This window comes from Vespula vulgaris, chromosome 5 (genome assembly GCF_905475345.1).
Source record: "Vespula vulgaris chromosome 5, iyVesVulg1.1, whole genome shotgun sequence".
Classification (NCBI taxonomy): domain Eukaryota; kingdom Metazoa; phylum Arthropoda; class Insecta; order Hymenoptera; family Vespidae; genus Vespula; species Vespula vulgaris.
The window spans coordinates 2,647,132-2,660,000 of record NC_066590.1 but is presented as its reverse complement, the minus strand read 5'-3'; the positions used below and the strand labels follow the sequence as shown (position 1 = coordinate 2,660,000).

At 29.3% G+C, this 12,869-nt stretch overlaps 1 protein-coding gene across 7 annotated transcripts in view; it reads left to right on the top strand.

Moving 5' to 3' along the window:
* LOC127064224 (5-hydroxytryptamine receptor 1) overlaps positions 1-12,869 on the top strand; it is a 126,459-nt gene that overhangs the window by 6,313 nt on the left and 107,277 nt on the right. The window lies entirely within an intron of this gene.

The following is a 12,869-nucleotide window of genomic DNA, read 5'->3' as shown; positions in this document are numbered from 1 at the left end:
GAGAGAGAGAGAGAGAGAGAGAGAGAGAGAGAGAGTATATACAAAAAAAAAATCAGAAAGAAAGGAACGATAGAGTTTGGAATTTTTTAATATTTTTTATTCTTGTTTCTTTTTCTCCTCTTCTTTTCTTTTCTCATTATTATTATGTATCTATGCACCATACGTGATTACGAAAGCTTGGTTTGAGTCATAAAGTAAAAAAAGAATAAAAAAAAAAAGTTATTCATTTATCGCATAATTCGTAATATTAGTTCGCATCGTCGTGTGCGAATTGTTGCATATAATAAAATTAATTTCTGTTTATATCTTTGACTTAGATCATGCTATTATAATTCAATGGCTCATATATATTAATATATACATACATGGATCGTATTCAACACGACTAATTTATATATATATATATATATATATATATATATATATATATATATATATATATATAAAAAAAAGTAGTTTTAATACTCGAGGACGAATAGAATCGAGTTTTGATAATTATTAAGGAAAAGGGAAAAAAAAGAAGAAATCAAAAAAATGCAAAAAAAATTTTTGAGAAATCGATACAAGTTGTTAAAAAAAAGAAAAAAAGAAGAAAAGAAAATATGTATAAGTTTTTCTGATGAGTTTCTTAACGAGTTAAAAGAGCTCCAAAGTGCTCAATATTGATATTTTACATACTCCTTTTATCATCTTGTAATTTTACAAAGAGAGGTCTATAAGTTAATACATGTACACATTGCTTAGATATGTATAGACAAACACACACATGTATGTATATATAATAGACTGTAGATTCGTACGTGCTTGTATACAACACAGGTTGGTTGAATTATCGATTTTTTTTTTTTTTTATTTGTTTCATACGAAGACCTCGAATGTTTACCAGAGAAAGAACTGAAAAAGAAGAAAAAAAGAAAAAGAAGAGGAATAGAAAAGTGTTCAAAAACGAGATGCATATTCATGAGTTCATCGTTCATTATCTTTCACACGTAGTTCTTTCAATCGAACCTTCGCGCATAGGCTTAGAGGAGAAAAAAAGAAGGGTGGGAGGTGGGGGTGGGGCTTAGAAAAGTGTGAAATTAAAAATTGTCGGAACAAATGAAAACTTTTTCTTTCGAGTTAAATCTTTCATTTAAAACTCGATATACACGGACACATAGTATATGTGTGTGTGTGTGTGTAATTCATTTCTTTGATATTATTATGAAATGTTTTAAGTAATTATTTTACTTTCGAAATTATCGAATATTTTTATTCGCAGTTCGATCGTTTATCGTGAAGAAGAAAGAAAGAAAGAAAGAAAGAAAAAAAAGAGAAAATAAGCAAACATAAACGATAATCGATAACAACGATATAACATCTCTATTTATTCGTTCAATATTTTCATTAATTAATGGCAAGTATATTGTCAAAAAAAACGAAAAAGAGAAAAAAGAACAAAAAATAATCAATATGAATATTTTGATCGGTTATAAATAATTAAGTGTCAAAAATTGCGTTAGGATCGCTTGCGTCATTTCTATTACGTACCGACAATTACGATATTTCATTATAAATAGCTGATCATTTATTTAACAACACTTTTCATTATATATATATATATTTTATTATAAACGAACGATCATTTATTTGAAATATTATTTATCATATATTTTATTATAAATAGCTGATCATTTATTTAACAACACTTTTCATTATATATACATATATATATTTTATTATAAACGAACGATCATTTATTTGAAATATTATTTATCATATATTTTATTATAAATAGATCGATCATTTATACAAAATATCGATCTTCCTTAATAAATAGCAACTATAATCTAGCTGACTCACCACGTCGACAAAGGATGTTACAAAATTCGGTGTTATCAGAACTTGTCCCATTAATTTCACTCTTTCGCAATGATTCTTTTTATACTTCGATTTATTCTTAAAATTCCATTTCTGACACGTCCAACTAGGTCGACAATAATATGTATTTGGATCCAATAAATATAAATATAAATATAAATATAAATATAAATACACACATACATACATATATATATACACATATACACATATAAGTATTATTTAAAAAGATTTATAGATAGAAAAGTTATCATAGCTGTGAACGTATTAACACAATACACAAGCAAATCTCTATCACACACACACACACAGATATACACTCTACCTGGAATGCTTTCGACAGATATTCCCTTTCAAGTGGCATGCCGAGAGTCGAGTGTTATTAACCTTCCTTCAGTTAGCAAAGTGTTTCTAATTCAACGTTTAGTCACACCCATTCTCTCTACCCGTACATTCCATTATAAACTTTTTTTTTCCAATTCTTTTCTTCGTTTCATTTCTTCTCTTCCCTTTTCTTTCTTTATATTCCTTCGATTAACAAGCAACAGTTTGGTTAAAAGGATTTTCAGTTAATTCAAAGGATAAGAAGAAGGAAATGGGCAAAGAAAGAAAGAAAGAAAGAAAGAAAGAAAGAAAAATATAAAAAAGAGAGAGAGAAAGAAAGAAACTAAACCAAACTCGATTTTATTCTTTTCCTCATTCTCCATTTTCTTCAGAGAGAAGGAGTAGGGTGGTAGAGGAGGAGGAGAAGGAGGAAGAGGAGGTGGAAATGGAGGGAGGATGGTGAGTCCTTTTTTCTTTTTTGTTCGTTTTTTATTTATTTTTTGTCTTTTTTCTTTTCTTTTTACCTTTTCTTCGTTTCTCGTTTTCCTTCGTTATTTATTTAAATTGCATTTTCCCGAGTACCGATAACGTGCACCTGTCTACCGTACCGAGACACAAGAACTAACTTCGTCCTTCCTTCCTTCCTTTCTTCCTTCCTTCCTTCCTTCCTTCCTTCCTTTCTTCCTTCCTTCGGGATCTTCCTTCTAGTAAAATTACTTGAAATCGTTTCTAGGACGACTACGAGAGATACACTATCTACTATTCCATAGTTTTATTTTCTTTCTTAACATCGATAAGAGTTTCAATTCGATTATTAAGATATTTATAAAGTTTTCTTTTATCGTTGATGTAGAAATAATATACATTTGTCCTTCGATATTACTTTTGGAAGTAGTTGTATGATCTCTCTCTCTTTCTCTCTCTCTCTCTCTATTTATATATATATATATATATATATCGTTCTCTATGTCCGTCTCTTTTACTTCTTAGCAGAAAACAATTTGTAAGAAGAAACATTAAACAATTTTTACGATGAAAATAAAAAAAAAGACAAAAGAAAATAAAAATATATCGTCCGATCTCGATTGATAATTTCCCTCGATACTTCTCTTAAGTCTCTTTTGCTAAAAGAAATTTTCAGAAAGTTTCTCCTTTTTTTTTTCCTTTCTTTTTCCCCCATTTAAAATATAGAATAAGCATTTGTCATTCGATATTACTCTGAGAAGTACATATATCGTGTTCTTATTGCGAGATAAAAGTTAAAAAACAAGAAAAAAGAAAGACAAGAAAAGAAAGATCGTTTTATCTCAACTGATAATTTCTCTCTGATATTTCCTTTAAGTTTCTTTTGTTAGAAGAAATTTTCCAAAAGTATTTTCTTCTCTTTGTTATTTCAAACGTAAAATACATATTTGTGAATCGATATTACCTCGAAAGTGTATTGTGTACTTATCAAATTAAAAAAAAAAAAAAAAGAAAGAAAAAAAGAAGAGAGAGATAGAAAGAAAGAAAGATAAATAAAAAAACAAAGATCGTAAAAAAAATATCCCTAATTTCCATGAATAATATAACGATCTTCCTTAACAAATATATCTTCAAATGTACGACATTCTTATTACTAAAAAAAAAAAATATATATATATATATGAAAAAGACCATTACCGATAAATCGAACGTTATCATTCATATATCGATATACTAATATTTCACGTTACGTTCAAGTTCCTTGTTAAAAGGAATTTTAATTCGTATTATTTCTACTCCATTTATTCCCACTTATGAGGGTGGTTAAGGGGTGAGAGGTGGAGATTGCGATGTGATAAGCTTGCCACTCGAATATTTGACTATTGTTGTTTGCTTAGAAAGGGAAAACGTCGAAGAAAATGGCAATATCTTTTGGTATGCGTTTAGACCTAAAAGAATTCTTGATTTGATGAAATTTCTCTCTCTCTCTTTCAAAACAAAATTAGAAGTATATATACATATATATATATATAAAGAGATAGATAGATAGAGAGAAAGAAAGAGAGAGAGAGAGAAAGAGAGAGACAAAGAAAGAAAAAGAAAGAAAGAATACACACTTGGAAATGCAATTAAACTTCCTAGCGAACGATCGCGAATGTACGTGCATTCATTGGAAAATTTGCATGTTCGATTCTCATCGTCCATCGTTTTTCTCATTTCTCGTTCTTAACATGGAAAAACGTATTTTTGCCCGGAGGCTTTCCCCGATATTTCGATGTTCCACGTTCGTTACTTACTCAGCAGAAATCATAGATACGTGAGATCGACCAATGGCTTGTAAATTTTTATATTTTTCCGTTTCGTTTCCTTTTTCTTTTCTTTTCTTTTCTCTCTCTCTCTCTCTGTATGTGTGTGTATGTATTTCTTTCTCTCTCTCTCTTTCTCTCTTTTTTCTTCTTTACAATCTTCAAACGCTTATACAATATTTTTATTTTCAAAAAACAAATTCCGAAAGACCTTTCGCGATCGAGCATCGATTTAAGAATAATTTGTTTTTTTTTTTTTTTCAAATCGAAGATCTCTGAAATATTTTAATCATCGTCATTATCAAGACGATTTTTCTCATAAATTGCCGACAATTAAAAGAATGTCGATTGGATTTTTACGAAAGGAAGATTATTCTATAAAATATATCGATCTCGACGATCAACATTATTTTTCGTTGTCAACTATCGATCGAATAATTTTATTTTATGTTATTTTTATTTTTATTTTTATTTTTTTCTTTCAATCGAAGATCTATCGAATATTTTAATCCTATCGATCGAAATTATTTTTGTAATCAAGTATAGATCTGAAAGGATTATTTTCGCAATCGAAATGCCTTCGAATAAATTTTTTACAAGACAAACATTTTCTTTTTTCTTTCTCAGAATATACTCGATGATATAAAATTATATCTGTAATGAAATTTGACTAGTGCTATAAGTCGACTTGAATCGCAAAATTCTACTTTGTTAGAAAATGTCAATAACGATATTCTAAAAAGTATATATTATAAGAATGAATGCGTAAAGACTATGCAGTGTGTAAAGATCATCATTCTTTTAATCCATCATGAATATCGATCGAACCTTCGAAAGAAAATCTTTTATCATCGAGGAAAATTTTATACCAATCAAAAATTTTTCTTATCATCTTCGTCGTCTTTCTCGTCTTCGTCGTCGTATGAGTTTCTTCGCGATATAAGTCGATAATACATAAAAACGATCCTTTAACGTCAACGACGAAGAGTGCGAAAGTTTTTATAAACTTCGATATTAACTTTAGCTTTAGGCTTTTTTTTTTTTAATGCTACGATACACACACATTGTGTGTGTATTATAATGTTTAAAAGAAAAAAGAAGATATATATTTTTTATATGTGTGTATATATACATATATATATATATATATATATATATATATATATATATATATAAGAAACAATCATGATTATTATCTAACCCAATAAATAAATAAAAGAGAGAGAGAGAGAGAGAGAGAAACGCGTATACAAATATATAATCTATATAAACTGCAAATTCTCATTTATGAAAAAGCACAAAGTTTAATGAGAAAGCTCGATTAACGATGAAACATTTACGATTGATACATTGCAACTTAGATCGAGTTAATCTACGATTTATTAACTTTTTACTTATAGGATCACTTCCTCTCTCTCTCTCTCTCTCTCTCTCTCTCTCTCTCTCTCTCTCTCTCTCTCTCTCTCTCATTCTCTCCACACACACACACGTATATATATATCCTTTTTTTTATCGAATTACAGACGATTTCGTTCGTTATCTCTCTATCAGTCCATCCATCCTCTTGCCTCTTCGTCTTGAAAAAAGTCAAATTGAAAAAGTACAAAGAGAGTAACGCGTATTAGACGATCGATCGTTCGTTCCATGGAATGTGTTTGAAAGATAGAGAGAGAGCAAGAGAAAGAGAGATAGAGATAGAGATAGACATAGAGATAGAGATAGATGTGGAACACAGACTCTCGGCTCGCAATCAAGCGTTCCCTGATTACTTTCGCGTTTCCTACCAACGACGGTAGACGTCCCATCTTCTTCGATGACGCTTCTTCTAGGAATAGAAAAGCGTTAGTCTCGATTTGTCAAAGCTTTGTCAGTCTTTTCTTATCTCTCTCTCTCTCTCTCTCTCTTTTGCTATTTTTTCTTGCCCATTATTCTTCTTTTGAATCGATCAGTTTGTAATTTTAAACGAAAACGTTGATTCTAAGTCGTACGATTCTTATTCTTTTTTTTTTTATTAGTATAGATTAATAATACTAATTGTGAATGATAATAATAATAATAATAATAATAATAATAATAATAATAATAATAATAATAATAGTAAGAAGAAGAAGAATATTAATGATCGGAATAGATTGTACGATGCGTGTCGAGCATGAAGATGAAAAGATAATATCGACAAAATGATCTATATCTCTTCGAGATATGTATATAGTATATATATATGTATATAGGCTTGAGAAAGTAGAATAAGAATAGTAATGGAGAAATAAGAAACAGAAAAAAAAAAGATCTACATTTCTAGAGCAGACAGATAAAAGCTTGCTTTCATCAAAAATTTCATGAAACATTTTATAAAACCTCATGATATAAATAAAAACGAAACGAAACAGGCCTAATATAGATATTTCTTTAACATCGAATTTATAAGATAAAGAAGAAAAAAAGAAGAGAAGAAGAGAAGAATAATCGATCAAGCAGAACGAACTTTTATAGAGAGATCTCGCAACGAAGTTACGTTTAAGGCCCTCAAATTGTACAAATACGATCCTGAGAAAAGCCAAGGCAACGTCCGCAAATTTTTCATCTCAGAAAATTACTATCCTTTGTTAGACAAAGAGAGATATACAAAAAGAAAGAGAGAGGGAGAGAGGACATGAGAAAAAAAATTGAAAAAAAAAAAAAGAAAAAGAAAAATTAAAAAAAAAAAAAAGAAGAGTAAGTAAAAAATTTTACGTTACAATTAATCATGGCTAAAGGAACAGAATTATTAGAAGGACGTTAATAAAAATTAATAAACATGTTAATTAATAAACATGAGGTATGTAAGAAGATATGCATGAGAGGGTAAAAGGGGGTGGAGAGAAAAAGGTCGTACGTGATTCGATAACGTTTACTGTTTTATTGTTTTATCACGAATGGAATGAAATATTATTCGGACATTAGTCGTTCTTTCGTTCTTTCGTTCGTTCGTTCTTTCGATAGATAGTCACGTAAGATCGTCGATAGACAGAGAATGAGAGACACCGTGTAGATCACGTAGCACGTAATCTGTCCGGTAAACGAACGAAAATATCCAAGTATCTCATCTCATACGAGCTTGCTCGACGACTCTTCTTCTTCCTCGACTATCTCGTGAGAGTACCTTAAAGCTGATATATCTCGTCTAGTTATAACTATCTGAATGATCTCTCTTTCTCTCTCTCTCTCTCTCTCTCTCTCTCTCTCTCTCTCTCTCTCTCTCTCTCACGAAATATCAACGATTTTAAGAAAATAAGAAAAAGAGAGAGAGAGAGAGAGAGAGAGAGAGAGAGAGAAAATTACATTATTTTTTCTGTTTCTTTTCTTTTTTTCTCTATTCCGTTTTTTTTTTTTTTTTTTTAAAGACGATAAAGAATTTCAGAATTATTTTTACAAATTAAGAATCGAATGAACGATGAATGAATTTGGAAGAATTTAAGAATGTATCAATTAAAGATTTTATTTGATGATAAAAAAAGTAAAAAAAAAAGTGACGTATTGCTAATAAGTGATATATCGGATTATTTTTGTTTCTATTGGAATTATTTAGAAGAAAAACAAAATAATTAATAATCGAGCGATTATTCTTTTTTCTGTTATAATATAATGACAAAAAAAGAAAAAACAGGGAGTGGTGGCCGTATTTGTTCTCTCTCTCTTTTTTTTTTTTTTTTTTTTTTTTGATGATAATTCTTTGCTTTGATTTTAATTAACTCTAGGAGGTCCGCATATAATTGAAAAGAAAAATTAAACATAGATCAAAAGCGAATCGGTGCGATTTGACGTGAATCAATTTTGCGAACATCTTGTTAATTATAACGAGAAAAAAGAGAGATGTAGAAACGTAAGAATTGATTTATCTTTTCTTATTCTTGTCTTTTTTTTTTTAAGATGAATAATACGAGCGAATCTGAAAGATTTGATCTGACGTTTGACCTCTACAAGGAACTCTGCTTGACTCGGAAGGAGAGAATGATAAAGGACAATAACGAGCCGTGATCTCGTCAATTACCTTCGTGTTAGTATATGATCTACACATATATGTATATGTGTATATATATATAATATTATATTATATACATCAAATAGTCTCATCGTTTTAATTTTTTTAACTCTCTTTTTCTTTCTTTCTCTTCTTTATCTATCTTCTACATTGAAATAAATTACTCGAAGAAAAAAATTAATAATATTACTTTGAACATTTTCTTTTCTACGTATATGTTTGTGAATGCGTGCGTGTAAAGGAGATATATATATATATATATATGTATATATATATAAAACATAAAATGTTTGCATTTCTTTTCGCAGAGTCTTTTCAATATATTGAGAAAAAGTATTTCCTTTATACTCTTTGAACTTTAAGTTTAAGACGATCGAAAATTAAAGAAAGAGAATTAGAACTCTAAGAAAGTAGAAGAAAGTCTTAGGGCTTAGGAATCTTATTTTCTTTCGCATGGATCGACCGCTTTTTTTTTATCTCTAATTCTACCTTTTCCTCTTTCTATTTCTTTCTTTCTCTCTCTCTCTCTCTCTCTTTTTTTCTTTGTCACTCGATTAAGACCCCGAGTATTTTTTTTTGTTTCTTTTTTTAGTATCTAATTTTATTAAATTGGAAATACGAGAAAGGTTGCGTTGTAAATTTAACTTCAACTTTGTACGAAGAAAAAGAATTTCTTTTCATTATCGATCTATATTAGAAATGAAAAAGTATTCAAAAAACAAACAAGAAAAGAAATGGAGAGAGAGCGAGAAAAAGAGAGAGAGAGAGAGATACTGAAGTCTAATATCTAATTTTGAAAGAGAAACTAAAGTCTAATATCTAATTTTATTAACTTAAAAATACGAGAGAGTTTGTTTTGTAAATAGTTCAACTCCGAACGACAAACAGGAATTTCTTTCAATTGATTTATGTTAGAAATAAAAAAAAAAGAAAAAAATCTGAAAGACAAACAGAAAGATATGGAGAGAGAAAGACAGAAAGAGATGAAAACGAAGAAAGAAGAATATAGTGAGAAAATTCAATATCTAGTTTCGTTAAATTAAAAATACAAAAAAGCTTATTTTTAAAAATCTTTGAACTCCAAGACAATATTTCTTTTGATTGAACTATGTTAAAAATAAAAAAAAATAAGAATCACAAGACGAACAGAAAGAAACAGAAACAGAAAGAGAGAGAGAGAGAGAGAGAGAGAGAGAGAGAGAGAAAGAGAGAGAGAATCTAAAAAAAATTTCATGAAATTTAAAATAAGAAAAAAATTTCTTATCTAAATATCTCGACTATAAACTACAAAAAAAAAATTTCTTTCGATTCATTCCATGTTCGAAATATAAAAAAAAATCATACAGACAGAGAGACAAAATCACAGAAAGAAAGAGAAAGAGAGAAAGAGATAGAAAGAGAGAGAGAGAGAGAGAGAGAGAGAGAGAGAGAGAGTGAGAGAGAGAGAGAGATAGAAAGTATCTAAAAAAAATTTCATGAAACTTAAAATAAGAAAAAAATTTCTTATCTAAATATCTCGACTATAAACTACAAAAAAAAACATTTCTTTCGATTCATTCCATGTTCGAAATATAAAAAAAAATCATACAGACAGAGAGACAAAATCACAGAAAGAAAGAGGAAGAGAGAAAGAGATAGAGAGAGAGAGAGAGAGAGATGAGAAGTATAAAAGAAAAAAATGTTTCGTATTTATATGATATTTACACCGTTGTTTAACCGAGTTTACGCGAATAGACGTCTGACCCGACTTGGAGCCATTATTAGGATCGATAGAGCATTAGGAACGGCGGCGGTTGAATTTCACAGGGCCGAAGGGGTAAACGCTAATGCACGCAAACCTAAACGTTCTCTCTCTCTCTCTCTCCCTTTCTCTCTCCCTTTCTCTCTCTCTCTCTCTCTATCTATCTCTCTATCTATCTATCTCTCTCTCTCTAGGATCGAAGGAGATACAAGGAAGGAAGTGAAGAGAAGGAAGAGAACACGTGCCGTACTTACTTGCGATTAGGTGGGTGGTGGGTGGATAGAAGGGGTGAAAGGCTATATGAAAATCAAATATAATAATTCGAAGGACTGATCGAGTTTAAGAAGTTTCTCTTTTCATTTCTTACGACCTATACTTCTCTTTAATTTTCGAAAATAGAAAAGAGGGGTTGGAAAGAGAAAGAAAAAAAATTAGAAAAAAGAAGAGAAAAAGGAAAAGGAAAAACCGTGCTCTTTTCTCGTTTCGTACAAATTATCATCGCGTGTTTGCATGAACGTAATAAATACGTACATACATACATACATACATTATATATATTTGTATTGCTAAGAAAAAAATATAGCCTCATGCGATGCGCGTACTTTTACATTTTTATTACTATAGCGTGTTAGTTTGAGAGAGTTCGCGTGTGCGTATAAAAAACACTCGAAGTGTATCGAATATTTAGCGCTATAGTCATTACAAAATTATGTAGTGTTTTCTTTCTTTCTTTCTGTAGATCTATTGCTCCTTATATATTTAATTTAATTTAATTCTTGTACTTTCATTTTTGTATATCCTTCTTTTCCACCCTTTTCTCTGTTCTCTTTTTTCTTTTGTTTTGTTTTGTTTGTTTTTTTTTTTTTTCATTCGACTTCGTCGAAGAACACACGTAGGTATGTACGTGCAGGTGCACAATGATTAAAATGTAAAATATGAAATAGATATAGTGAAAACGAACATGCAGAGAGAGAGAGAGAGAGAGAGACTCATGTATTGTTTGTGAACCAATCGTAATATACCTCCAGGCCGTTACTATATGTATAATAATAAATACGACGATAATAGAGAGCGATTTTTCCTTTCTGTTATTTATTTATTTATTTTTTTTTTTTCGTTATCGTTTAAAAAAATTGTTTCAAAATCCATCGACGAATACTCGTAAACATTGAAATTGCTACTCGACGATCCTCTGGTATATTCCAGGGAGGGTGGTAGAGTTTAAAAAAAAAAGAAAATGAAAATAAATAAGTAAATAAGTAAAGAAAAAAAAAGAAAAAATAAACAACGAGAGAATGAAAGAGAAAGAGAGATAGAGATAGATAGAGAGAGAGAGAGAGAGAGAGAGAGAGAGAGAGAGAGAGAGAAACAGGATGATAGAAAAATATTTTCTGATAATAACGTTATCGAGCAACATCGAAGCGTAAATTTTGGTAATTTCCGATGAGCTTGATTTATTACGTTATCGTTTCTCGATCAAATATATATATATATATATCTACACACACACATACATTGCGCATATGTATGTATGTGTATATGTATGTATGTAAGTATGTAACATATATGAAAGACATTAATCATAAAAGTTGGCGTGTACACTCGCAGATGATTAATGCGTAACGATTCGCACCTAAAGACGTTCAATTTTTCCATCCCTTCTTTGAAAGAAAAAAAGAAAAAAAGGGAAAAAAAAGAGAAAAGAAAAAGAAAATAGAAGATGAAGAAAGAAAAGGAAAGAAAGAAGACGAAGAAAGGGAAAAGAAAAAAAAAATTATTTTTTATTCGTCAGTAACTTCGTCGTCGAGATTTTCAACCCCTCTTTTTTCTTTTTTTTCTCCTTTTCAACCCCCTAAAGGAACGGTGTCACTGAACCGCGAGTAATTACTATTCTCCCTACTTAATAACGATTTCAACACGCGAACGAGAAATCGCGTTCAAAACAAAATCGTATATTGCAAGTATATATGCAATGTATGTATGTATGTAAGTATGTATTTACGTATGCATGTATTTAGGTGGGCGCATAACGTATAATTATTATCTTTAGTATATATTTTAATGGAAATTCGGAGAGAAGAGAGAAAATAGAAAGAGGAGAAACGAAAATTCATGTCGGTTGACGATTTTTTAATTTGTATATTTTTTTTTTTTTTTTTATATACTAGTTACTAGATAGCATAACTAAAAAGGATTATAGTCATTATTCATTAGTTATGTTACAGTTAGAGCCAGTTATGATATATGATACAGTAATATTAGTTATTGCATAATATAATTACTATTATAGTAATTAAACTGATAAATAGTTATGGCTACTATTATAATTTTATACTAGGTTATAATATAAAAATAATAAATAAGAAAAAGTTGGGTTCTATTTATTACTGCTATCATAATTTTATGCCACATTATTTATGATATAATATAATTACGATATATATACTATAACTTTGCTGTTATGTAAGTTTTAAGATAACAACGAAATTGAAAAAAGAAAAAGAAAAAAACAAAAAAGAAATAAAAAATTATTAACCGGACTTAATTCTTATTAGTACTGTTAAAATTTATATACTTTTTTATTTTATTTATATTTTACATATTTTTTATTATATCATCTTTAAAGATAGAAAACGTAGAATATATATATATA